The sequence below is a fragment of the Pezoporus occidentalis genome, unplaced genomic scaffold, assembly GCF_034315485.1.
Source record: "Pezoporus occidentalis ecotype Australia unplaced genomic scaffold, CSIRO_AGI_Poc_V1 ctg88, whole genome shotgun sequence".
In the NCBI taxonomy this organism is placed as follows: Eukaryota; Metazoa; Chordata; class Aves; order Psittaciformes; family Psittacidae; genus Pezoporus; species Pezoporus occidentalis.
This window is the reverse complement of record NW_026916242.1, coordinates 2,639,510-2,666,378: the sequence shown is the minus strand read 5'-3', so window position 1 is coordinate 2,666,378 and position 26,869 is coordinate 2,639,510. Positions and strand designations below refer to the sequence as shown.

General features: G+C 36.9%; 1 long non-coding RNA gene across 1 annotated transcript; it reads right to left on the bottom strand.

Moving 5' to 3' along the window:
- Positions 1–2,525: 2,525 nt before the first annotated feature.
- On the bottom strand, positions 2,526–24,738 carry LOC134156551 (uncharacterized). Its single transcript, XR_009961953.1, has 3 exons — positions 24,582–24,738; positions 4,663–4,772; positions 2,526–2,635 (listed from the first exon to the last, which is right to left on the bottom strand). It is a non-coding gene; the product is annotated as an uncharacterized LOC134156551 (long non-coding RNA).
- Between the last annotated feature and the right edge of the window lie 2,131 nt (positions 24,739–26,869).

Genomic DNA, 26,869 nt, shown 5'->3' with positions numbered 1-26,869 from the left:
AACTGCTTAAGCCATTACTGCTAAAGGTACTACACTGTGACTCAAACTCTTAACTAGGAAAGAAGTTGTGTCTTTCATATGATTTTGATGAAACATAGATACTGAGACAGAGTTACAGGGTGGGTACTTCTATAAATATTGTTTGTAGAAAAATTAGTGAGAATTTATACATTTTCAGTCTATTTGGATAACATTTTCCCCAGGCTTTCCAGGTCTCTGTGGTGATTTTTTTCATAATGCTTATATTCCAAATTTAAGGAATGTGATCTACTTGGAAAGGAAAATAAGTATATTAAGCTACAGCAACAAAACCACTAGATTGTAACCTGCTTATGACATAACATTCTTCTAAAACAGCAATGGGCACAGTTTTAATTACCTACAGAAATCAGAACTGTTTCGAAGCAAAACCAGTCTCCACAGAAAAGCGTTCATGTTAGTTGATATTTCTGATGAAGAAAAAAAAAAATCAAAGTCAAAAACTCAGTTTGCTTACAGCATAAAGAACAGAATTACAAAAACAATTCAGCACAAACTTCTCAGCATTTCTAAAGTTTTGAACTTCACCCTGGAAATCCCAGCTATCATTTCTGATCTTTCTTTTTCCTTGGGTGCTTTTTTAGTTTGGGGTTTTTTTGGTTGGTTGGTTTGGGTTTTTTTTTTGTGGTGTTGAGGGGTTTGTTTGTTTGTTTTGTTGGTTTGTGGTTTTTTTAAGTTTGGAGTTTGTGTTTAAAAAGCCAACTCCTTATTTCAGATTGTAATATCTGAATATGATATTGTTCTAATATCTGAATATAATTATGTTCAAATATCTTGTACAAGACAGCTGCTAAAGTAGCTTTTACCCTCCTTTCTCCCACAGTAATTCTTCCATCATGCCTTGCATAGCAGGGCTGCTTCTGTCATGTCACTTGACTTGTAGTAAAATAACCTGACAATGAAATCTTGCAAGAGAAGGAAGACGCTAAGAAGACCAGTCTTCTCCTTTGAAGTCAGGACTGAAAACAGCTAGCTAAGAAAATAGCCAGTGTTTTAAGCTTAGCAATACTATTAACACCACATATTCTTGAAAACAACTCGGAACAAATGCTGATTTTATTACTTTCATATTCCTCACAGGAACATAATGATACAGAATTCATTCTCCTACCCTGTAATATAAATGATGACCCTCCATTAGTCACTAGGTTTTACAAGTTTTTTTTGCACATGGGTAAACTGCACAAGGTTGTTTCTCTGTATAGTTTAAATAATCATGAAACAGCATTTATAAAAGATATAGTCTCTTGATTTGTTTTACTGTCATGAAATGGCTGGCTACATGGAAAATATATGCACAGTTTGTCAAATTGCTTTCCTCCTTCAAAAGATGCAAATGTAATTCTTTCTGATCATTGCTATAACAAATGTCTTTGCTTTTAATCAGAAGGGGTTATCTAGGGTTTAGCTATAAGGACAATAAATGGGCATGAAGAAACTAGCTCTCTGGAGCAGGTTTGTAAATGTTCAGTATTTGAATAACACCTTTTTTTTAGATTAAATAGTTTGGAATATAAATGAAAATCTCTAATATGACATCTGCATAAAGCTAGTATTATTGCTAAAAAAATACATATCCTCATTTTTTATTTCTTTAGACTTGAATTCAGTAAAATACAGGACAAAGGTAAGTAATGAATAGGAAAGATAATATTGACAATTCCAAGTTTGAAATTCACGGATTTCAAAATTTATCCAATTGTAAAATTATCAATTTATCTAATCTGAAATTATCAAATGGCTTCTCATTGGGGCATAGTCAAACGGATGTGGTGTGAGATACAGTTAGCTGAAACCAGGTCTCTCATCGTACTTGGTCATGCACTATAACTTCAAATGGACAAAATGGCACCTTGGGAAAACTGAAATAAGAAGATCTGCAGTGAAAATTAAATAAATTTATAAAACTTATAGTGCCAGTCTCATCATATTATGAGAAAATAAGAAATTAATATTGCGCCATTTCTATCCCCCCCTTACAATCTTTGTCACAATCATGAGGTGTAAAAGTCCTTAATACACAGAATTAGTAGGAAGCTAGTCAGTCCTGATTCAGTCTCAGAGGCTTTCATGAAAAATCTGGTAAGAAAAAGCTCATTATAAGCTTCAACTTGAATTATCATTTAGAGATCTTGTATAGTATGGTGAAATATGGTGGCACCTTGTCACAATAATAGTTATAAGAATGACAGGTATCACAGACAACACTAATTTGGTTCTTGTTGCATTGTATAAAGATAGTAAGAATGGCATTGTTTTCAGGGGTGAAGAAAAAAGAACCTTATCAAACCTTTCAGCCTTGCAATCACCTTTCCTGTAATGAGCCAAAGCAGACAGAAAGAAACTGCTTTGAAATGAGGTAAATAGTCTTAACAGCTGTTCAGAAACATATTCGACAGCTAAAATTTGGTGCATAAAACTAATGGTGTACCACTGACTCCCAGCTGCAGAGCAGACAGATGGCAGCATACGGCCATACATTTGCGAAATGATGTGGAATTTCAACACTGGCCATCTGACCCAGGACCCCAGGGACTCACAGGAATCCTATACAAGTTTGACAGTGAGACATGGTGTCTCACCATGGCTTCATGGACTACTTACAGGTAAAAAAAAAAAAAAAAGAGGCAGAAAAAATCTGTCTTTACTGATACCTTCTGAGAACAAAAATATAGGTAACTGGGGAGCAGACTGCAAAAAGAAATTACAAACTTGACATAAACCAAAAATGCTGCTAATAATGCCCCACCTACATAAGCACAAAGATATATTTGTAATTATGGTTCTTTTTAAGTGGGATATCTGTCTGCATATGGTCTTATGACAAAAATTACAAAAGTAGAATAACATATGGTTTCAGTTTGAATCCATACATTTACATTAAAAGGGTTTTTTTATTAAAAAAATTTTGAGTGTTGATACAGATTTTCAGTAATTTCAGTGCCTTATGCACCTAAAGCAGGAATTCATGCTGGAGACATTTCAAACAAGAAGGACATGTGCAAGCATGTTCAGGAACATCACATGGGACTGTCAGTCTCCAGTAGAATATTGTCAAGAACTTGCTGCAGCAACTATTGATAACTCATGTATCGGCAACTAGCAGGTGTGCAGAAGGGTTAGGTATTACTAGTGCCCTCAGTGAGATTAAAACCAGAGCCTGTCCCATACAGATAGGACAGAACTGTTACAAATATTTAGTTAAAGTCTGTATCTCATTCAAAGGCAAAAAATAATATAGAAAGCCTTAATAAGTTAAGATTGATTATTTCCAGTATTCAAAAACCCCAGCTACTGGAAATGTCCTTTTGACATTATAGAGCTTTTTCATGTGTTGAATGTAGTTTACATGGCAATAGATATGTGAGTATTCACATGAAATAAGCATATGAGAATTTTTCAGATTTGCACACATGGAGTCCAGGGTGAAACAGCCTGAGATTCCTCTTCTAAGAGCAATCTTCACAAAAAGAAAGACAGCTAGAAACAATATTTTCTGTTCTGTTTTCCGTCAGTTCTGGTTTCAGCCCGGTGACCTGGCTGGCTGTTTAGACACTTAAGTCATCACAGTAAATACATCATGGCTTACTGGGTATGGAAGAAAGGAGAAGAAAGACTATATAACCTATTGCTACAGCTGTGTAACAATTAAGAGAATTTGGTTTCAATTGCGCAGACTACAGTGGCTTACAGCTACTGTGTTGTTCAGGAGGCTGTCTTTGGGAATAAACCTATTCCATGGTTTTGAATGTCAGGATTAAATTACTTTTATTGCTTTGGGAATCTTCATCCTTAGACACTGTGAAACTGTTTCACACTTGCATAAGACTTGGAATGAGTCCTAAGCTAATTAATCATCGTGGTGTCATTTAAGCTATCCAGCTGAATTTAGTGCTAACTAAAGGCTTTGCCAATTTGTTTGCCAGAATGCAGGCAAAATACAGGTAGCAATGTCAGGAGCTGAGTTCCTGTGTCTAGTTATTTGATGGGTTGGTTATATTTTTAAGCTCTTTTTTCTTTTGTTTTTGTTTTGCTGTTTTGTTTTCTTAGCTTGTAATTTACATGATAGACATCAAAAAACATTTCATCTAGTACTTAGCTTCCAAGTTTTGCTACTCAAGTTGCCCTTCCTAAGTCAGGTTTTTCAAAGGTAACTGCTGTTGCTCTCTGCTTCCCGCTGACATGTAGCACAGCTAGTTGACTTTTCAAAGCTTTTCTAGGTGAGCATGGGGCTCTGAAAGCTCTTCGTAAATGGCAGCAGAGTGTTTCTCAGGGTGCCCTCTACTACTGACAAAAGCATGCTTGGAAGAAATCACTCCCTGTACCTACTCTGATTTCCAAATTGGGCATGGGTAGCCACTTATACTCAAATACACCGCTGAAATCAATGTGACTCCCCTTTCCTTATCTTTTAAATAGACATAAACTCTGAACTGCCGTATGGGCAATTCAAATGCACAGTGAAATGGGTTTAGATGGTAGGAACAATCCAGCTGAGGCTCCTCCACTATTAGCTTAAATGCACAGGCATCTGCCTCATAGCAGCATATACTCAAAACCTGTTATGCAGATTGATGTAATCTATGTCCTTTTCTACATTAGCAGTAATTTATGAATTCTTACCTTTTACTAATAAACGTGGCTTCAGGAAGATAAAGCAGGCAAGGTAGAAAGGTAAGGAAACTTCCTGTATGTCCAAAATTGCAGAGGAGATAGCATGGGCATACACAGAGCTGAAATAATAGAACAGAAAGAAATCCAAAACTATGACAATGTGAGTTGGATTAGCCACTAAAATTATTCAAAGTCTATCCTATTTCTATCAGCCTATCTGTGTAAACGAGGGATAGAAAGGTGGGCAGATTTTCTACAACAAAGCTTTCACTTCCCAAATATCCTTCCTTTAGGTCAGTTGCACCAAAATAACAGGAGGGGAGGGACTCCATATTCTGTGGAATATGGAATAGGTCAAGGTGACACTTTTGGATAGAGCTGGAATTGTTTAGCATACATCTGATAAAGTGCATAGTATAAGAAAACAATTTCCATGTTGTTTCTCAGCTGGCTGCTAAATTATTTCTGCCAATCAGACTAATGAATGCACTGGGTTACATTTCTAGTCCTTATTTATATAGTTATCCCCTCATAACCCTACTTTAAATTAATCCCCATTTATATCCTCATTTTAATAGCATATCTCACAGATGCCAATTTTTGTATTTAAGAAAGCATTCCAAAAATGAACCAGCAAAGACGCAACAGCACAGAAAGAACGTTTCACAGGAGACTATTTTGAAACATATTAGCGAAAAAATACAAAAGCAAACTTTTTCATGGTGTAGTTATCATGCTGCAATTCCTGCATGAGCTGAAGATTGAAGCAGCCTCTGTATACTCCATTGTGTGAAGTACCCTAATTCTCTTAGGATGGCAATGCCATGGTTCAGATGATAATGCTGCAATAGCTTTGCTTAATTTCTTATGGTCATCCATCCATATTATTTAAATAATAATGTATATTTTAAAGTAATTGTGCTGATGTGTTAGAGGAGAATAACATTACCGAAGCTCTGTATCAAACCACTGAATCTGGCAGTGCACATAAGCCAGCAGACTTTCAAATCTCACAGGCCTTTTCCTTGAGTTTGATTGATGAGCATGGCTACAGTGGCAGTCAGGCAGTGGCAGGATACACAAGCTGTCTGAACAGCATGACAAAGAGGGAGCTGAACTGAACTGGAGCAGAAACACATCCCGAAGGGACAGGGTCAACTGCATAAAAACTAAAACGGCTCTTTCTGCCTGATTTTTGTCCCTGTGGCCACCATCATAATAGCATGCACTTTTTTGAAGGAGTAACATTTTTTTCATAGAACCAACATACATATTTGCATATATAGAAAAGAACTTTTGCCCTACAGGTTATTTTGGGTAATATACTTTATTTGCTTCTTACAATTCCCCCTTAATAGCATTTCATTATCTGTCTGGCCATACTGAAACACTTCTGCCACCTTTTGAAATTCTCTTAATTGTAGGCATCTTCCTCTATGGGTTCATGGCCAAAGCATTTTGTACTTCAGACAGCATCATGAATCTTACATCTATACTTATGAATCAAGGCAGGATGGTAAAATATCTGTGCAACTGTTTTGTTTGTAGCAGAAATTATAGTATATAAACTACAGGTCAAAGAGATAAGTTTAAAGTGAAAACAAAGGACTGAATTATTTGGATAGTTACAGCACATAATACTTACTGCCCTAAGGAAACTTGGGAGAATGAATAAAACCGCTTTCCTTCCTTTGATGTTGGGAATTATACATAATATAATTTAAAAATGGTAGAATCACTCAGCAAGTTTTGTTCTTCTGGCTGTGTCAGCTTTTTCAGTGCCTTGGCCTGAAAGCTATTTTTACAATGTATTTAAGTGAAGAGACTGACAAAGAGTGTAGATGAATCTGAAGACAGACTAACAGCCATATGTATTTTTTACGAGTGAGTAGTCGCCTATAGTATTTGGCTGTATTTTACTTTATATCCTCTTAAGAGTTTCATATAGCTAGTCTAAGAATAAACTGACACAGACTCCTCAAGTTTCTGACAACAGTTTAGAAGTGACCTAACATTTTCAAGCTATATGAAAAATGCAATTCACATTTTGTATATTTCTTGAATATTTTTTTTCTATGAATGAGATTATTCTACATGAATGCAATAAAAAAATTAGAATACTGTAGATAGATAAAACTGAGTGAACAAGAACTTCCTTCTACATTCCCACTATACTTACCCCACCCCAATTTAATAGGAGTAATATTTTCTCTAGGAAACTTTTTAGCCTGCAAAGTATAACCATATTTGAGATTTTCTCTTACCTTATCTTACTAAAAATGCTATGTAAGCCGAAATCATCTTCTAAAACTCAGTCTATCATCCTGGATAGTTATATCATTCTGATTATCACACTATCTAAGAATCTGTTTAATAGTAAAAGCCATTATAGGCTACTCATTTGAAAAACAGTGTATTAAAAATCCAGTTACAAAAACCAGTAAGATAAAACTCTATTTTCCATGGATTTTTTTTTTTTTTATTATTATTCCCCTCACTTTATAGTTTGGTATGTACAGAAACACTGCCATTAGTGTCAGCATCCAATAAAGCATTTTTAAGTGTTTTCTTGGAACTGAAAATCATCTAGTTTGTACCTCAAAAATTTGCAAAGGAAGATGAAGAATGAACCCAAAGATTCTGAAGTTATTCAATATTCACTCGTGATATTTTGGCTATAAGCATAAAATGCTTCCAAATTATTAGGAACATTTCATCGTTCTTTTGCAAAGGTGCACGCTTTCAATTTTAAAGATTCAACATATTTGTGAGCAGTGGTAATTTAAAATAACCTTTCTGTTTTGAATCATCCATATCAATTTCATATCTAATACTGTGTGTGTCTTAACCTTGAAGTAATGGCTGTTGATAGAAGAGCTGTAGGACATCTGAAGAAAACGTAAAGCCATCAAGGGAATGTTTTTAGGCTCAGGCTTAGGCTGTGGCTCATAACTACATTTCTCTCCAAAAAGAAAACCCCAAGTACTTCTTGCTGCAATCAGCATATATTTTTCATCTCAAATGAGATGCCCTATTTGAATTTGATTTTTGTGAGTACTATCACCAACATCCTCCCCTGAGTACAGAGAAAACAATAACTTTTCATATCAGAATTTAATATCCAGCTTTGTACTAGTATAACTCTATGTGGTTATGATTAATGATCTACCTATTGCATTTTTATAAGGGTTGGAACTTCGATGTATCAGGTAAAATACTGGCCTCATTGAAGACAACAGAATTCCACTTAAGTTTTAGAATTTCATCCACTGTTCTTTGATTTCACGTTGTTCTTGATTATTCTTTTGTTTGAGTATTCGGAACATGATACGGATAGATGAAAAATACATATTTTTATCTATTAATATTATTTTAGTTAAGCTGCAAACAACTGTTGTTTTTCTAAGTGTTCTTACTATGTGCAAAGAAATCTGGATTTCAAATATCTGTCAAAATCATGTGAAAGCAACACACTGAGTTGATACTTCTCTTGCGATACTTTCGATACATTCATAAATAAAAGTATATACAAGTTTCAGCAATTATGTATTCATATATTTAAACATAAAAATGCATTTTGAATATTTGATTGTGCCATGACCCAAAGATTAGAAGTTTAATTTTTCTCCAAGCCTGAAAATTCTTTAAACAGTCTTCTAGAGATCACAGGTATTCACTGGTAATAATGTCCAAACCGTAAGGCTGTATTAGCTGTGTTAGATTAGCCATCTAAAGAAAACTTAAGCATGAGCATTTAGACAAGACTTTGATGCCATAGAGGAGAGACTGACTGATCTTAAATCATACTATACTGTAAAAGAAGTGCTCAATAGCAAGCATCAGAACAACAATAAATCCCTGCTGACTACACAATCTCAGCAGCGTTACTAACATTTCTATTTCTGTACATAGTACATCCGTAACAGTTGGTTCAGTGCTGCCATCAGAAGAAAAGTACCAGAGCTACAAAAAACATTTTTACTGAACTGCCTCATTTTATCAGGATTTGAATGCTTTCCTTCCCAATGAAATGCTGGATTTGTCAGGGAAGAATCATATCAAATGACGGGCAGAAACGTGTGTACGCGTGTGCAGTTGACATGGAATAGCAAAATATATAAACAGTAGTTTGTAACCGTAACTATCACATAGAGTAGATTAGCAGCTGAAATTGTAAAAAGGCATACTAGAACCCTGACATCAGTCTTAGAGAAGATATCCAGGGAGGTTTGCAGAATCCCATTTCATGCTTTTACTTGCAAGAAGTATGTACACAGAGATAAAAAGCTGGCATGCTTCTTCTTCCTTCCAACCTGACCAGCTCTAATGGAATTCTGGCTATCAATAAAACAAAAGGGTGATTGAATTTTTACACTCTTCATGTGAGAGTTAATAATAGAACATAAAACCTCTATCTTTGATCATGTTCCAAGAGAAAGTCACCCTGCATTTTAAGTTAAATAAATATTTGATGTCATTCCATTTAAATTTTTTTTATATACACTATCATTTTGTAATAATAATTTCATTTCAATTTGATTAGATGTGCTTCAGCTTATTGTCATATTCATTAACCACATTCACTGCAGTGGGACTTTTATGCTAATCTGTTTGTTTGGATTAATTTCTTACAGTCAAAAATTGTAGGAAGAAGTGAAGTGCTCTCTCTGCAGTTTACGGATATGTAATTTGAGGAAATCTAGGTCTGAATCAAAAGCATGAACTTGAGATTACCATCCCTGCTGTTAACATAGGTGTAAAAAAACCCAAGCTCCAGCAAAGTGCTAGCCTGATGGTACTTGCCATTACTTATCATGATTCACAAAATTATTTTCTGGCCTTACATATCTTTAAGAAACAGTTGGGTTTTTAAAACACCATCATTTTTTCATAAGCCAATGAGTAAGACTGAAATTTAGAGCCTCCCAGGAAACATTCCTGCCATGATCCAATTCTCAAAAGAACACATTTACGATATGAACTCCTCAATTTTGTTTTTCTGCTATACATTTTTTGTGAAAATCCTCAAGACTCCCTGGAGCGTTCTTTTCCTGTATTTCTGTATTCACATGAAGATTCTCACCTTTCATCACCACTTTTGCAACTGAAGCTAATAGGACTTTACTATGTAAGCACACAGGAAATTATGTATCTGTATCAAAAATTATCTTTGTGATTTTTTTTTTGGTCAAAATATGAGTAAAACTGATCATAGGATAAGATAACCTTCTCTCATCCTTTTGAGATCTTCTGCTTTAATTTGTCTTCATTCAGAAGACAAACCGATATTAAAATGAAGTTAAATATTATAGATGCCCCCATCTACAAAACCAGACACGAATCCTAAGCTACTCAAGATACAGTGCTGCATATATAGGCTTGAAATAACATGTTTGGGTGAAGGAGCACCTTAAGGAGAACTTCAAGTACCTCAATATGATATTAAATGCTCAACTCGAAAAGCTGTACCTTATCAGTCTGAACTAGCCCTAATCTTAACAGAGTCACTGTGAAGGACTCTCAAAACAAGAGACACCATTTAAATGTTGATTACCTGGTACACAGGTATTTCTGTATTTAACTGAGAAAAAAATATCACAGAAAATATAAACAAAGGATGTTCGGACAATGAAATGTGATGTTTACTGAAAAAGCTAAACAATGTCAAAACCATGATTATAAATTCTTGCTCAAAGAGAAATTATTCCTGAGCTTGCAAAAAGAACTTTAAATTTTATTAAAATTACTTTAAGAATCAAATGCTTATAAGAAAGTTTAGTTTTCAAAAAAAAAAGCCCAAACAGAAAACAGTAGGAAGTTGTATATTGATAATTCATATTTTGATTACAAACTGACTTCACCAGACTGTAATCTGCTCTTTTCAGAGAAGAGCCTCATAGAACTCTTATTACTTTTATCACAAAGCAGCAGCTACTACTAAAAACCCCTCTTTTTACAGGCATGTGCGCTTACTCAACCACCAAACGCCATAAGGTGTCCTCTCTCAGTAATTGTTCTGTAACAGAGCCAGGGATTAGCACTCCTGTTTCAAATGGATTTTTTCCATCAAATTACAATCTCAATATCAGAATTTAAGTGGTTCTTTCTCCCCTATTATATTCATTTAATTTGACTATGCAGGTGTCTGAAAAGGATTTGCAAAAATTCTTAGATGGCTGACCATCTGGAAATAAAGTTTATACATTGCCATGTTACCATTGTATGGTAGCATATAAGCTTTTGTTCCAGATTAAAAAGTTTACAGCTGCAGCTATGTAGATTTTATGGAGTTTACAATTTTAAACGAAAGCAGCAAACCCCTTGTTAATAAACGGGTCACCAAAAGTTCAGATTTGCCATAATGGGTGTGTGTGTGTGTGTGTGTGGTATTTTGGTGTGGGTTTTTGTTTGCTTTGGGGTTTGGTTTTGTATTTGCTTGCTTGTATTGTTTTTTGTTTTTTTTTTCCAGATAGCCACTACTGCATTAATGATACTTTGTCTCTATTGGAAAGTCAGCCAGGAAAGTCAGCAGTCTTTCATGCGTCTGCTTCTTTTTGTTGTTGTTTTGGTAATTATCTAAGTTCAAGCTGCCTGAAGTGTGCTGGGTCTGAGTTCTCACTCTTTGCTTTGATACCTCTGTTTGAACAGTTCAGGCCCTATTCTTTGCCCAGACCTCTAGGGAACTCACAAATTAAGCATTGCTCAGGACTCTTACTTAAAATTATATCCTACATAATTAATTCAGTCATTACACAGAATGGATCGAGTATGCTAGGAAGGCTCTTTACAAACTATCAGTCAGTGCAAGCAGAAGAGGGATGAGAGGGAAACAGAAATAATGGAAAAATCTGTAGGGCTTTTAGTGAAGGCAAACAAGAATTCATTAAAATTCTTATTCTAGCCATAATCTGTTCCCAGTGGCACGTAAGTAGGGAAAGTGGGAAAGGAGAGACTAAATGTCTTTAAAAATATACATTAAGAAGAAAAATTTTCCATTCACAGGAGGCCTACTAACAGCAAGAGCAATTTAACTTTTTAATATAGGCCTTGCTATATAGATTAAAATTACTCTTCTGTTACACTTTGCATAAAAATGTACGGTGGAGACTATAAAAGAAAAAATACAGTTATTTTTTTCTGTCCTGACATTTTAAGCCCACTGTCCAACAGGACAAAATGACTACTGGAAGTACACATGAACTCATGGTTATTCCTTGGTATTTAAAAGAAATATATCCTGAATAAACATTCTTCATTATTAACTTAGCTAAATAAATGATATAGGAAGTGAGGGCAAGAGTAAACACACAAATAACCAGTTTCCTAGCTTGTGGTCAGCTCACAACTTACAGCATTACCTATCGAGTTACAGAAATTTAATATCTGAGTTACAGTATTTCCTTCACAGCCATTAACAGCTGTTTGTATTTGGGGTTTAAGCTGTAAACTTACTGTAGGAAAAAAAGTATTTCAGTTCTTCCACTGTCAAGGGACAATGCTTAGACATTTTTTTAGGCCTCCTGTGTATTGAGTTTTCTAGGGTGCAAAATGGAGATTAGTACCTACCATTGTAAAGGCATCTTAGAATGCTAAGTGGCAATACAGCAAATCTAGGGGATTTAAGGTCATGAAGCCTGTTGTGTATTACAGTCACTATGGCACCATAGTTCCTGTTATTACAAAAGTCAGAACCATCCTGCATGTCAAGACCGGTCCTCTACCTAGATTTAGAAAATCATGTTTGGTTGCATAAAGTTTCTGAACAACATCCAAACAATTTATTAGAGGATAAAAAGAGGTATCTAAAACCAGCAGCTGATCCACTGCAATCATTTGTCTAGATGTAGACAGGCTACAGAGCCAGTTCCTTTAAAATAAGGATTGTGTCACATAAAGTCAGATATAGATCTTTGCTGCTGTGCTTTGCTTTCAAAGTTTATTCTGTGTAGCCAGCATCAATCAGTGTATCATTCTGTTTGTCTGTAACAGGGTGAAGTATTCTACATGTTAAAAGTCAAACCTTCAAGAAAAAATGATTTTTCATATAACTTCCTCAGCTATTCTGCGTCTTACAAAACAGTGTCACTTTGTCAAACATTTTGTGTTCCTTCTTATGTCTGTATCTTGAGAATTTCAAAGATGTTTGAATAGCAATACACAATGATCAAATAGACGTCTGTCAAGCCCAGACATACCAGAAGCAATGATTTCCTATGGCTGTTTTGGGACAGGATGATTGATCAGATATTCTCTTTTGCTGTGACCTCCTGTAGAAGTCACAAGCAGAGCACTTGCAGACTACATCTGTTTGCTCATCCTCAGCCAAATTCATATCTCATACAGTTCAGAACAACCCTGTATGCATAACAGAGAAAGCTACCATGGTAATGCAGACCCAGGAAAGAACAGCAATCTTTTCTGAGTAACAATATCACAAATACATTGCAAAATTAATTCCAACACTTGAGTCAATATTATTCTATCATTAAGTATCAAGTGCAGGATTTTCAGCTCTTCTTTACTGGCAAAACTTCTAAAATCTTATCCAACATATCTCATTGTGTCTAATATTTTTTACTGTCTTTTTCTCGCCTTTCTGGTGTCGTTGCAAAGATGAATCATAAAGGGTATTTGCACAGTATTAGGCTTTTGTATGTTTGGGTGTTTTTTTTTCACATGCAAGGTGGAAGCAAATGCTTTAATTCTAAAAAAAAAAGCTATTAAAAATGTAACTCACTAAATGCTGAATCTATTAAGCACTTCCTAATTAGCTCGTATGCTACTTTGGACATTAGAGACCATGCAAGTCAAATGGTATTTGTCATTTACCTTAATGGTAGTATGTCAGTACCTAATATTTGCTAATACTGAAAGAATGTGTGTCCAGGCTACTACCCTTAGTGAGGCTGTCATGCAGCCATTCATTTGAGCATACCTTGAATTTTGAACATCTACCCTTTGAACCCAATTCTTGAAGACAGCTGTTTAACTCAGGACCTTGCTGAATCAGAAGCCAAGAGTTTAATTTCAACCTACAAGGGCAGCCATTAGAGAGACTTTAGTTTAAATCACTTACAAATAAGCATTTTAACAAATTTACATCCTTTCTGTACTTGTAGGAAGAAACAAATGATTCACAAGATCCAGGATCCAGCATATCAGAGCCCAAAACTTTAGCTGACTTGCCCAAAGTAATGCTTCAGTTTAGTGGCAGAAACAGGAAAAAATCTGGTTTCCCAATTAATACCTGTGAAATATTCCATCTCCTTTTCTTTTATCTTTCCCTTTAATTTCTGTTCTCTCCTGTCACTCCATCCCACCATTTTTTCCTGCAAAGCTGTTAAGTGAAAAGTGTGCAGAAAGGTCAAGGACAGAGAGTTTTGTTACTGATACTTAGAAAAGGTATACAGTTAAGTACTGACAAGTACATTCAAGAGTCATCCAGCTAAATTCTCCTCCCTAAAAAAGAAAAAGATAAATCATCCACCAGCAAATATGTGCTATGGCCTTAGTATATCTCATCACTCATAGGCTATTAAAATATCAACATAATATACTAGTCTTCATTACTATCCTTTGTCTCACTAGAGACATTTGTTTTGTCTCTATCAAACCATTCAGTATTACTTTCTATTTTATATCATACGTAGCATTCCTGGAAAAATATAATGTATTGCTCATTGGTATGGCATATGGCAGTCCATGGAAAAATACAGTTTCTGGGTATTTTATTTTCTTGTGGGCTGTGTTCCAGTTATTTTTCTGCAGCTCTACTCACACACTTTGTACTTAAAGCTATCACGACTGCTGCATTTACAGTGTTGCTCTCTAGATGACTTTCTTACCTTTTTTTTGTCAGTCTCTCTGGATTCTTTAATGGATCTGATTGATCAGAAGACAATAGAGCTGACACTTTAATTCAGCACTGCAAGTCTGTGCTTCTGTAACCCCTTAGAGTGCACTGACATTCCAAAAATCCTACTTTTGATTAAAACAAACTTCAAAACATGTAAATCTGCCTCTAAAAATATCCAGCTTTCTCATTCTCAGGTTTTGAATGTATCTGAAAACAGGGAGAAGGAGAAATGAAATATTGGTTTAAAATAACCCACACACTTTTAAATCAATATTGTTGTTTAGCCGTACTACAAAAGAAATTCAAAGGATTTTTTTTTGAATGAAACAGGGATCGGATGTTCACATTCTCCACAGGCAAACTTCCCTATTCCACCTAATGCCATAAAACCACTCTCTTAATCAAGCAAGTGTCTGGGAAAAAAAGAGGAGGCGTTAGCAAGCTGAGCAGATTCTGCCCAGGCTGGAAAAAGCTCCATATGATTCTGGTAGCCTCAATCTCTGCAATCATCAGGCAGTAACCCTGTGTGACACAGAAGCAGCCAGGAATTTGAGTGGGGAATGGCTGGCCACTTAGGACAAATGTAGGCTTGATCCAGTTCCACCTGAGATTAACAGTGAAATCACAATTTCTTCTAATGCTGAAGGAAATGCACAACTTAGTCTATTAAAGAAAAAAATAAAGTTCTCTTCAAAGGTAGATATGTAACATTTTACTTTACTGCTTCTTCAGACTTCCTGATATATCTTAATGTAATGTATAACTTCTATATACTTATTAAAATATCTACTATAAAAGTGCATGCTACATCAAATAAAGCTTTATATATAATTGTTTGGATGTTTTATCTTTATTAAACTGATTTCAATACAAAACTTCCCATATTTGATGCCTTTGCAATGTTTGTCTTTTTTTAAATGAGGATTTTCTCCCAATCCCAGGTATCTCAGTCCTGTTGTGAAAAACTTTTCATGATTCATTCAACAATTTCATGAGTCTGGTTAAAGCGTTACTTCCCTGGAGAACCAGAGAGTTCCCTTTTCCCTGTCCCTGGAGCAACAGGGCTTAAATATTGCCCTGGATAGCTTAGGCTGGAATGTTTAATTCTGCAGGGAACAATTGCTTTATTCTTGCTTTACACATTCAGATTGACTAATTAATAAAAAAAAAAAATATGATCTGGAATATCACCTGACCCTGGCAACAGAAGTTTTTGATTTTATATCTAGCTTTCAGACTGCTATTATCACAATGGATGCATCTGCAATGCAGATTGCGGTTTCAGTAACATTTATTATGTATTGCCTACTGTCAGTACCTCATTATGTCTAATTTTCTCTAAACAAAAGGCTTTTCCTGAGAAAACTATAATAAACTATGCTCTTTCATAGACTTAGATTTTTTAAAGAAGATTTGAAATACTGAAAGGACTATCAGGGAATTCAAATTAACCCTGAAAGCATGAAAATGGGAGGTGAAACACTTTGAACCACTTGTAAAATAAGGATGAAAACAGGTGGCTTTTTAAAGCTTGGATGTTCTCTGGGTAAGTCTGCCCTGCCTTAGAATAAGTACTTGCTGAAAAATACTACTGTGTCACTAGACTGTGTTGTCTGAAGAAATGTTCTCTACTGTACTTCTTTATTTACAAATATTGTCAGTGGAGTGCATAGCTGCTTGAAAAACGCTGTAGGGCTACTGGGTATGAAATAGCTCTCTCACTAGAGAAAATTGGAGTAACCATGCAAAGTTATAAAACCATGTTAGTTTCAAATAAGTTTAAGGGCACACTCAAGGCAACGTAGTGTTTTTTTAATGATGATCTCAATGTGATCAATAAATAATAAGATATTAAATCTTAAATTCACTCTAAGGTAGATAGTACCTGTTTTAAAAAATGAATGAATTGAGCACAGATTTGTGGCACAGTTGAGAGGAATTTCAGGAGGAAGGATGACTTCTGCTGATGCTCTGGTCCGAGCCTTGAATGATCTTGGATCCGTTCCTAGCTCTGCCCTCAGCTTCCCTTAGAGCCACATAAACACCTTTAGTCCCATTGCAAAGGTATTTAGATATTTGAAGCTGCATAGAGCTGTCTACTGAAGTTTTGAAAACACTTAACTACACTATGCAATTGTATCCTCTTGACTTTAAATTGAAGACCTGATCTCAAATGTGGCCTGTACACAACTGATACATAGCATAAAGTCCTTGTTCAGACAATACCCTATCCAAGACTCAAACTGATCATCACACTTTAGCAACTGAATGAAAAATTTAAGTCCTCCTCACTCCTGGGGACAGTTCACTTTCAGTAACTGATGGAATTTGAGTTGCTATAATTCAGGGCACAGATAGCCATCCATAGGTCTTCTGAATATTTCTTTCCTCTCCAATTCTCATGGTCACCAAGCAGAGAATCTTGAACAGATACACATCCTTTGGTTACAAGAATAAATCCCATTATTTAACTATGAATATCAATTTCTGGTTGAGGTTTCTTCATCCTTCCCCCTTCCCTCCCCCCCAGTAATGCTTGACAATAAATGTATTAACATTCTCTGAAGAGATTCTAAATGGACAGGACAGCGTCATAAGAAAATTGTGAGCAGAAGTATTTGTCACGCTAAGGCTAGACATTTTCTAAGAGAAAACAGAATGCACTTTCTTCTCTGTATAAATAATTAAGAATTCAGAAACATTTTCATATTATTGTTTACTCACATAAAGATTCTAATTAGTGCAGCTCACTGAAGCCCACGATCAATGATCATCTTACACCATTTGGAAAATCCACTGACAAGGCTCCCACCTTCCTTACCCCTTCCTGGTTAAACGATTGAAAATCAATCTAAGTGACAGATTAGATGTCCTTAAGGATGACCTGAAGTCTGTTGAGCTCTAGAATGTAAGGTCCAGAAGAGGGCGTAATTCCCAGAGACAATTTTTTTCTAGTAGTGCTAATGTATAAACTTGTCTTCAGGACAAGTGTGATAGCTTGTGCAGGATATCTTAACTGCTTTAATCAAAGACTTTCTATGTAGCAAATGCACTGGGCTACACCTGGAAATAAAATGGAGGATGAGAACAGCAAAGTTTAGAAACTACAGCTGTTGATATGATGAACTCCAGATGAGTAACTCCACTGGACAAATACCCTGTGAATGTTGATGTACTGGGTGCTGTCCAAGAATGGCGCAAAACAGAGTGCACTTGTAACCCTGAAATAACACACAAGGCCCACATCATAGAATCATAGAATAGTTAGGGTTGGAAAGGACCTTAAGATCATCTACTTCCAACCTCCCTGCCATGAGCAGGGGCACCTCACACTAAACCATCTCACCCAAGGCCTCATCAGCATAGATCGAAATCCTCAAGGACAGCATAAAACTGTTTGGGAATTAGTAGATAGTTATGGGTAAAAGAACACAGGATGTGAAATTTTTAAGTTTTCAGTTCCACCTCATGGAGGCCAAGTGTAAGCTACTCTGTTCAGTAAAGTCTCTGGCTACCAATTATGTATGAGAGGTCTCACCATCTTTCTTCCAGAAGACATGAAAGAATACCCAGGTGCAAAGCAACACCCAGGCTGGTTTTCCAGTACCTTCAGACACCTCTCAATACTTTGGCCTTCAAGCGCTCTTCAGATCACAATCTGATTTCCCCCTAAATAAACCTAATCATTAAATACTCTTGATAATGGTTTCATGAGTTATGGCAGTGGAGTGCAGGTACAGGCCCTATAACACTCACTGAATACTCATAAGCCTCCAGTACTATTTACAACTTTGCAAGCTCAAACTCCTTATGAGTGCCTACCATCAACATTACATTACTACATCTACATTACACTGTGAATGCCAACAGGGGAGAAGAAGTAATGGTAGAAAAGAGTGCATTCTATTCCTGGTCTTTTCAACACACATGCATATATTATTGCAGTGAAATTTTAAGAAGATATTAAAAATGGGAAGAAAATGAAGTTTTCCACTGCTGGATATCTTTCAGTCATTTTTAGTCATGCTGCTACCCTAACACTACTTGTTACAAATTCTTGCACAATGCAATGACAGTGGAAGTAGAAACTGTCCCTGAATAGTCACTGACTCAAAAAATGGTTTGTACTTAATATGATGCCCCTTAGTATCACAAGAGGAGCAAGCTGTAGAGGTAGTAGCTAGAAATATCTACAGTATCATATATTGTTCATGAGGCAAGGCAAAATAAGGGAATGTGGTAGTAGATGGTTTGAAGAATTTCAGAAATAGTGTCTGAATCTGGATAGGCAGTCAGGCATGTTGAAAGAAAGTTCATCCAAACTGGATGATAAAATGGCAAAGAGAATATAACGTTTCAAATGTGAAGGAATTTTTTATTTTGGTGGAATGCACCCTTAAGCTGCATGTATACTTTAGCAATATAGCTTGGAAAAAGTATCATGTTTGTGGAATTCAATTAAGTTGCTCGATTTTTTCATCTGGTGGAAGTTTCCAAAATTAATCTGTCAAGTTGGTCACTCAGTATTCTGAATAGGCAAATCCCACCAGACATAAAACTGAACTGCAGCAAAATATTGGGAATTTGGAATAATATAAATGAACACTGTGTATTTAGACTGTTTTGTGTGCAGAGAACTTATTCTTGCTGAAATTCAAACCGTGCTGAAATTGCTATGATGCCTTCCACCAAATTAGAATCTGCTGACTTTCTGAGAGAAATCAAGTCTTATATGCACCAAAAACTTATTAGGAAGAAAATGTTTTCTTAGAAGTACTGGATGTACATCACAACTTCCATTAAAACAATATTTAGTAAAATGAAAGCAGGCAAAGCCAAAAATATGATGTTATTGAACAGAACACCTATTTATCACTTCTGGGGTGACTAAGTTACACGAAAATTAAAGCTCTTCAAATTTGGAGAGTTGACCATAAAATCCTATTTCCACCCACTCAGCATCAAGCAAATGTTTTTAAAGTGGCCTGGAGGACATACTTGTAATACATGACAAGAACAGATGCGCCAGCTTACCCTGGTGGGCACCAAGAAAATCCTGTCTTTGTTATCACAGATAATGATAGTAATAGAGGAGTCGACAAGGAGAGGTGCCATGCTTGACCTCGCACTCACCAACAGGGAAGGGCTCGTTGGAAATGTGACGCTCCAGGGCAGCCTTGGATGCAGCGATCATGAGATGCTTGAATTTGAGATCCTCAGGACAGTGAGCAGTGAGAAGAGCGTGCAGCAAGCTCACTGCCCTGGACTTCAAAAGAGCAGACTTTGGCCTCTTCAGGAACCTGCTTAGTAAGGTTCCATGGGATACAGCCCTAGAGGGCAGGGGGGCCCAAGACTCTTGGTTGATATTCAAGTATCACCTGCTACAAACTCAGGAATGTTGCATCCCAGCTAGAAGGAAGTGCAGCAGGAGGGCCAGGAGACCTCCTTGGATGGGTAAGGAGCTGCTGAGGAAAATTCAAAGGAAAAAAGGGGCTTATAATAAGTGGAAGCAAGGACAGGTGGCCTGGGAAGAGTACAGGGATGTTGTCCGGGAAGCTAGGGACCAGGTCAGGAAAGCTAAGGCCCAGCTAGAATTAAACTAGGCTAGGGGTATTAAGGATAACAGGAAGGGATTCTACAGGTACATAGCAAATAAAAAACAGACTAGGGAGAACATAGGCCCCCTCAGGAAGCTCTCGGTAGAACTGGCTACACGGGGTTTGGAGAAGGCTGAGGTTCTGAATGACTTCTTTGCCTCGGTCTTCATTGGCAAAGGCTCTGACCACACCACCCAAGTCTTGGAAGGCAGACGCAGGGACTGTGAGAATGAAGACCTTGCGCCCACTGTAGGAGAGGATCTGGTTCGAGACCATCTTAAGAGCCTGAACGTACACAAGTCCATGGGTCCTGATGAAATCCATCCGCGGGTCCTGAAGGAGCTGGTGAATGAAGTTGCTAAGCCGCTGGCCATCATATTTGAGAAATCATGGCAGTCAGGTGAAGTTCCCAATGACTGGAAAAATGGAAATATAACCCCCATTTTCAAGAATGGGAAAATGGATGACCTGGGGAATTAGAGACCAGTCAGTCTCACCTCTGTGCCTGGCAAAATCTTGGAGCAGATTCTCCTGGATGGCATGCTAAGGCACATGAAAATCAACAAGGTGCTTGGTGACAGCCAGCATGGCTTCACTAAGGGGAAATCCTGCCTGACCAATTTGGTGGCCTTCTATGATGAGGCTACAGAACTGATGGACAGGGGTAGAGCAGTTGACGTCATCTACCTGGACTTGTGTAAAGTGTTTGACACTGTCTCACACGACATCCTTGTCTCTAAACTGGAGAGGCATCAATTTGATGGATGGACCACTCGGTGGATAAAGAACTGGCTGGATGGCCGCACACAAAGAGTTGCGGTCAATGGCTCAATGTCCGGCTGGAGACCAGTAACAAGTGGTGTCCCTCAGGGATCGGTGTTGGGACCGGTCTTGTTCAACGTCTTTGTCGCTGACATGGACAGTGGGATTGAGTGTGCATTCAGCAAGTTTGCCGATGACACCAAGCTCTGTGGTTTGGTTGATACGCTGGAGGGAAGGAATGCCATCCAGAGGGACCTTGACACGCTTGTGAGGTGGGCTGATGCCAACCTCATGAAGTTTAACCATGCCAAGTGCAAGGTCCTACACCTGGGTTGGAGCAATCCCAGGCACAGCTACAGGTTGGGCAGAGAAGAGATTTAGAGCAGCCCTGAAGAGAAGGACTTGGGGGTATTGGTTGATGAGAAATGAACATGAGCCAGCTTCAGTGTGCGCTTGCAGCCCAGAAAGCCAACCGTATCCTGGGCTGCATCAAAAGGAGCATGACCAGCAGGTCAAAGGAGGTGATCCTGCCCCTCTACTCTGCTCTGCTCTCGTGAGACCTCACCTGGAGTATTGTGTGCAGTTCTGGTGTCCTCAACATAAAAAGGACATGGAACTGTTGGAACAAGTCCAGAGGAGGGCCACGAGGATGATCAGGGACTGGAGCCCCTCCTGTATGAAGATAGGCTGAGGAAGTTGGGGCTGTTCAGCCTGGAGAAGAGAAGGCTGCGTGGAGACCTCATAGCAGCCTTCCAGCATCTGAAGGGGGGCTATAGGGATGCTGGGGAGGGACTCTTCATTAGGGATTGTAGTGATAGGATAAGGGGTAATGGGTTCAAACTTAAACAGGGGAAGTTTAGATTGGATATAAGGAGGAAATTCTTTCCTGTTAGGGTGGTGAGGCACTGGAATGGGTTACCCAGGGAGGTTGTGAATGCTCCATCCCTGGCAGTGTTCAAGGCCAGGTTGGACGAGGCCTTGGGTGTTATGATTTAGCGTAAGGTGTCCTTGCCCATGGCAGGGGGGTTGGAACTAGATGATCTTAAGGTCCTTTCCAACCCTAACTATTCTGTGATTCTATGATTCTATGATTTAGAGAAGGTAGAACCCTTCACCATTAAGCAGAAATACTATGGTTACTTATACAGAGCATACTTCATATACCACCTTTGTCCTGACCCAAGGTTGATACTATCCTTTGGTCAGGATTCATAAACCAAACATAAAAACAGCTGGACTGGAACACTGCAAAGCAAAAGCCGAGTCTTTCAAAGCTACTGAAAATATAAACACAATAACATTTAATTCCAGTAGATAAAATTCATCTTTTTAAAATCTCAGCGGAAAAGATTACCTCTACCTCTTACCAGAATCTAAGCATCAATTAAGGTTTTGAGGTGTTTAAAAAATCATTCAGGGTTCAGTTAAAATTTTGTTGGGTCAGCTGTCATGGATGTGAGAGCCATCTCATCTTTTCTAGGAATGCAGAATGTAGATGTTTTTCTTTCAATCACTTTTGCTCAATAAAAACATTTTCCTGATGATTTATAGATACAAATAGCCGTTCCAAATAAGTAACTGATTTTAGTGATTTTTCATGTTAGGAAAGAACTGCAGCTTTCACACTTGAATGAGTATTCTATAGGAGTTTTTACAAGGGTTCTGTTAGCAACAAAATAACATTAATTGAAATAAACCTCCAGAAAAAAATTGTCAATTTCTAATTGTGTATGCTTAAACAACTACAATTATACATTTGGAGTAAATTTTGCAATTCAAATGATTTTGTACAGACCCCTAGCCTGTCTGGAATTACTGTAGCTATAATATAAAATTATAAAAATAGACATGAAGTAAGCAATGAGCTCAAATGATTGACTGTCTTTCTAAAAAGTAAAATTGGAAATACCTCTCCATTCAGTAAAAACCTAAAATAACTTGGGAAAGAGCATTTAAAGAAATCTTAAAAGCATGATCACAGAATAGAAGTGAAAGCAAATAATTGCTCAAAGATCCAATTTCATAGAATAGGTTGGAAGGGACCTTAAAGGTCATCTAGTTCCAAACCCCCTGCCATGGGCAAGGACACTTTCCAGTAAATCAGGTTGGTCAAAGCCCCATCCAGCCTGGCCTTGAACAGTTCCAGGGATGGGGCATCTACAGCTTCACTGGGCAATCTGTTCCAGTGCTTCACCATTCTCAGAGTAAGGAACTTCTTCCTAGTACCTAACATAATCTACCCCTCTTCTGACTTAAAGCCATTTCCCCTTTTCATTAAAAATTCATGCAAGAGGTGAAAATATTAGTTTAAAATAAATATATAACATGCAAAGTATAAAATGTATTTAGAAAATAGCAAAATATTTTAAAAACATGTGAATACATACCTTAAAATCTAATGTTTATAATTTAAAATAACCGTAACCTTTGAAAGGAGCCATGGTTCCAGTTCTCCTCAGTGCTAGGACCAGACAACTCTCACACTATATGATCACAGTATATATAGTTGTGCAGGTATGTAGTAACAAATGCTGCCTCTAGGGATCTAACTCTACCTTGTGTAGGTACAGGGCTACCCATTTAATTATTATTACTCCAGATTCATGAGAATAAAGCCCGTAGTTAACTGCAAATTTATTTATGCCTAGTGGCTTGCTCATAGGAACATTGTAAAAATGTTCAACACATCTGATAAAAACGTGGAAAATGGGAATGTGTGTGCATCTACTGCATGTTTTCCTCTAGGAAAAAAAGGCTCAACTTGGAACTTCTGTCTTTAAACAGCTAGAAGACATGACTCTCCTCTGATTGAACAGGAAGCTGATAAGCACAAGCCACTATTCTATAAGCTTTAATAATCACTTGGATTCCATTTTTACTTTCACATAGTTGCTACTGTCGTGCAGATTACAACTGCTGTAAAGTAACTCACTGTGTGACACTTTGCTTTTAAATTACTGGGAAATAGATGCTCCAAAATACGTATGTACAATCTAATTAGATAATGTCACACAATAATCTTCCACAGGGCTTAAAAATGCCTATGCTAAGCATCAGGTAAGTTCTCTGTGTGTATTTACTGTCTGCCTTTGTCAATATAATCCTTCCCTGTAAAGATGATTCCAAATTTGAGAGAGAAATTCCTAGTAGTGTAAACCAGGGAAAAAGTTTTTTCAGACATCTATCATAGCATCTGGGATGGCAGGACTGTGTAACCCTGGGGAGTCCCACCATTGCCAAGCCAATGTCCACATTTAAATCCCACAAAATGGGACAAATTGCTATAGCTGTAATAATCTTTAATGGAAAAGGATGCCGTAGTGAGAGTACATTAATACGTTAAGATAAGATATCACTGCATTCTTGGGAGCAGCTACCAAAACACGAAATGGTCAAGGAACTTGTATGCATCAAAATACTGCACAAATCACCCCAAATTTGGGGATGATACTTGCATATAAGCATATTGTCTATACAAAATAAATGAATAATTAAAATATGTAAAGAAAACAGACTAAGCTGTTTATTTTGCTATTTGAAACAACAGGCTTACATAGTGCAATGAAATATTTATTCACTGTGTTCTCCTTTTGCTGATCTATTTTTCTGAATTGATTACCTCTGAAAGCTTTCCTGACATGAGCTTTTGTATGCTGACAAAAGGGAGTGAAGAGAAGCATCTTGATTAGCTATCAGCTTCTAGTCAAGCTTACCAGACCACGAAGAACAGAGAGCATGTGGTCAGAAGACAGCATCTATCACAAGTCAGATTTTATGGGATGAGTAATCCACTCTCACATTTTCACAGAAAGCAGAAGAGCCAGCAGATAATACTTCCAGCTGAGCTTTTAAATTGGCTGGCTCAGTCCTTTTGAGAAATTGTAACAGAAAGAGCAGTTAGATTTGATTTTTGATAAAGCTGTAGTTGTCATAACAATGTGCTGCTTCATAATCAGTGAGTTTCAAACAAAAGCCATGGCTTGAGCCATACCTGGGTTCCTAAGGTCACCTTCCTTTAGCAAACTTTGATTATACTCAGCTGCAGCTATATCAGTGTATATTGTCTATTCAGGAGACACTGAAAAAATATACTTTTTAACAAAAACCCACAGAAAAAATTTTATTACTATAATATGACTAAACGTAAAAGGCAAGTAGTCTTACTAAACTGCTTCTGCATAGTATATTAACATCCTCCAAGGGAGTATAAAATGTCCTCATATATGAGGATATAGCCCTACTATTAAGTCCAACCTTCTAAAGCTTACAAATACCACTGCTTACGTTGTGCACAAAGATGTAAAAATATATCTATATATATCTACAACAGCCACAACTGTTAAGCTTCTATTTTAACTAGCGCTGACCAGGTGCTCTATCTGTGCAACCCTAGCTTGCTTTCCAGTTGAACCCACTTGATTTTCAGTAACAGTTCTGACAGGCTATCATAAGTAGTTGTGTGTTACATGCCAGTGAAATAAACAAGACCTCTTTATTTCCATTTAAAGTTATGCTCCGATTTGTTAAACTAAGCCCAGTGCACACAGAGTGGTTTATCCTATACATTACTGTAATTCAGTTAGAAATCTCTTAGAATTTCAAAAATTTATTTTTCTTTTTCTGCTTTTTAGGCAAAATGTAGTGAAAACAGTATTTTCTAGCAAATATCAAAAAACAGCACAGCCCAAACCTAGAAAGGTAAAGTGAAAAGGTGAGAGCATCAGTTTTACGCACCTTGTACTAACACTCCTCAGGTGTGATTAAAATTGAGATCTAGCAATCACTTGGTTCCTCCTAAATAAACTGTTGTTGCCTGAACATACGGCATCCTGTCATAAAATCCTTAAATAATTCTTATTTGATACAAAAGCAACCATCCTGTCTTATCTTTACCTGCTTACAGTTACCTATGTAATAATGTATGTTAAGTGATTCATCAAATATGGCTATGAATGCAGCGAAATGCCAGACTTGCACTGTTGCATGGTAGAGAATTAAGTTGTATTATATACCATAGAATTTGAATAATACACTATTAGTAATTTCTTCACAAGAAGGACCCCCCCCTCAAATGCCACGAAAGACTGATTAGTCCTTCTTCTTCAGCTGTGTTTCAACATGTCCCTTATATCTAGTCGTACAATATACATGCTGATTGTTAGTTTGATTGATTTGTTGATTTTTGATTTGTTGGTTTGGGGATTTTTTAACAGGAAAGGAAAAGCTTTTCTGTTTTATACACCCCCTTGACCACTTGCTTGGGAAGAAAACAATGTGAGGAGGCTTGAAGGACTCCAAACAGTTGCTATATCCTACAACCCAATGAAAAATAAGTATCGTTACTCCAGCTGTGTCCGCCTCTTCAGGTAATTACAAATAGTATTCACTGTGTCCTCTGTATTGCAGTATCCTGAAGACAAGGACCTTGAGAAGTATCTGACACCTGCTATCTTCCTGTTAAATTGTAAAAATGACTTGAGCGTGCTTTTGCCACCATCAGTCATCTCAGATCTGTACACTCAAGCACTACAAGCCTTGCAAATAACTTCACCTTTACTGTATAGTAAATCATTCTTATTAGCTCCTGCAATTTTTTAACAAAATAATTTATAAAACCCTTAACTTTCATTACACACAGGATAATTTGCAAAAATTCAAGCAGTTCATCAATTCTTACTAGTATAAGTAGCAGAAGTTTTGAAAGAATACTAAAGTTTCGTAATTCATAACAATTAAATACCAAGTAAAGAAGTAGCTTTTTTTTTATTTTTTGACTATTATATTTTTCACTATTAATTTCAAATTTATAGAGTTTTAGCTGAATGAATGGGTACTCACTGCTTGAAAGCTCTATTTGACAGCTTGTATCATGCAAAATATATCAAAATAATTTTCTTATCATAAGACAAAAACATGGATTTTCTGGTTTTTCTTTTCTGCATGATTAGGATAAATACAAAATTGACAGTTTAAGAGAGATGCAGCATAGGCTAAGGATTGA